The following is a 2,500-nucleotide window of genomic DNA, read 5'->3' on the forward strand; positions in this document are numbered from 1 at the left end:
TAAATATATAGTGTTGCTTCTTCATCCATTAAGCATAAATAAAGTTGCTTAAAATGGTGAGGAAATGCAAGTCCTGAATTGTTACAAGTATAATTAAAAAAAAAAAAGCCTGACTTATTAGCCTTCAGTTTCCCCTTATCCTTTCTGCCCGTTTTCCTAACATCATGGGGTATTGTGATTTCAGATTTTTATATTAGTGACTTGTCGCCTCATAGCAAGACGTTGTCCCATTCGATTCTCAGCTAGAGCGTCTTCTGTGTGGAGGCATACGTGAATGGGGCGTGCCTTCATTGAAGGTTGTGCGTCAGGGCTGGTAACCCGGTATGTATAAATCCACTACCAATCATTAGCGGACCAGAGTTCCGCTGTGGCGACCCCTAACCAAGAAAAGCCGAAAGACACAAACAAATTTATTGATCTGTTTCTGTACAAAAGTCCAGAATGATTGTGTGAAAAACCAGAGGGTTACCATGAGTGGTAAACCTTATCACAAGCAGCTAACCCATGGCAGAAACCCTTTCCAATTCAGAGACCATCCTTATTGTTCAAGAGTGGAAGTCTCACCATAGAGGGTGGTCTTGCCAACCATGGTAAAAGTTAATGAGACAATCCTGGGGAGTGGCTAATGTTAATTAGCCATGTGATCTCCTCCAGAAATGCCTGCCAATCCATGCTGCTGAGTGATTCAGAGAATCACTTTGCTGCATAAATTACCATGGCCAGCTAAGAAATTTAAGTCAGCCAAAAGGCATCTGTGGAAGAAATCACCATTTAGGAAAGTTCAGCAAGGAGTTAGGAGAGAGGATGGGGGGAGAGTATCTGTGTAAGTGCATGGCAGTGTATGTGTGTCTGTGTGTATCTGTGTAAGTGTATGGCAGTGTGTGTGTGTGTGTGTGTGTGTGTGTGTGTGTGTGTGTGTGTGTGTGTGTGTGTGTGTGTCTGTCTGCCCGTCTGTCTGTGTCTGTCTGTTTGCATTACTCACTCACCCTTGTTTCATGCTGTGGCTATAGCAGTGGACCCCTCAACAGGGCTATTTACAGATTCAACTCCAACTGTATACATCCCTCAACATGTGGTTCTGTAACCCCAAACTCCCTGCAGCATGTCCTTCACAAAGTTTCCATTGTGCAAAGTTGCCTCCCCAAACCCCCCGGCATATGATGCTGTGCCATGCTGGTGTCCTGGGTTCCTATGTACATTTAGATCACAATGTCTACCTCCATTTAAATGACATCCCCCACAAGGTTTCTTGTTCTTGATGAGCTACTTTACCAGGCAGATCTGATTCCTAAACCCTGTAAGTCTGTCTTTAATTCTGTAGATAAAGAATGTTTCTGAAATTCCTCTGTTGTACAGTTATACAGTATTGAGCTGGGTTGCAAGAACTTAATCCAAATGATTTATACATCACTAACAATTAGAGTGCCAATCAGAGTGGTGATCATGCAAATAAGGCTACTTAGCGCCAATGCTTCTCTATCACTATAACAGCCTGCTGTGCAAGCCAGACCCGCTGGTGGGGACCCATGCACATTACAAGGACCATAAGGCATGTGACTAACATGCTCATGCATATTGCAGGTATATACCAATAATGCCTTGGTTCAGCACTATATTCATTCCTAGCACAGAGATCCAGGGCTGCTGAGGTATAGTGGCACCATGGTACTGGGCTATCTTGCATGACATATGATCTAAAAACATGCATCCATGTGCACTGACTGAATGACCATTTCAGTCATTAAGCAGACCTGCCTGAGTGGCTCTGGCTACTTCAGGTGCTGTGGAATACAAAACTATAGCATGGTATATCAGGGAAAGCAAGCTTTTCTTGTTTTTCCTGCACAGAGAAGTTGAGACATGCTTGCTAGGGCAATATGATGAGCCCTTGCAAAATATGAATGCTTGGCATGTTTGCCAGGATGGTAGGTGATGCATCTGGTCTCATGCATTTTAGTGAGCAGTACGTCATCATTACAGTGACCTGAGGGGGGGCACCACCATGACTTACTTTAAGGCTTCAAGACTGTGAGGTTGCAGTTATCAAGAGACATCCAGTTTTACATAGCTTTATGTACTTTACATGTCAAGTTCGGAATGCATTGTGATTTACTGTAGTGGAGTAGCATGAATTCAATATGGCTGGTGCTGGAGAAAGTAGGAACATTTTAAAGGCAAAGGGTGTGCATATAGTGTATCTAATATACAACTGCATTTATCATTTCCCCCAATGCATCATCCTTTTCTAGGTCCAGTTATGGCAGAGGTAGAGGTGCTCTCTTTTGGTCATCAGATGGCAAACATGTAGCTAGCCTATATGTTGCTTGGTGCAGTTCCCCAATCTGGCACCCCCCCAACTGATTCAAAAAAAAGTAGAGAAGATAAAAAATAGGAATACCTTACTACTAACTGTAGTAAACCATTTGCTACAAATGTAGCAAGTCACATGCAATAGTTAAATGCCACAAACACTTCAGCCCTAACCGCAGATGCAATATTG

Source organism: Protopterus annectens, chromosome 8.part0 (genome assembly GCF_019279795.1).
Source record: "Protopterus annectens isolate FY-2018-M chromosome 8.part0, PAN1.0, whole genome shotgun sequence".
Taxonomy (NCBI): Eukaryota; Metazoa; Chordata; order Ceratodontiformes; family Protopteridae; genus Protopterus; species Protopterus annectens.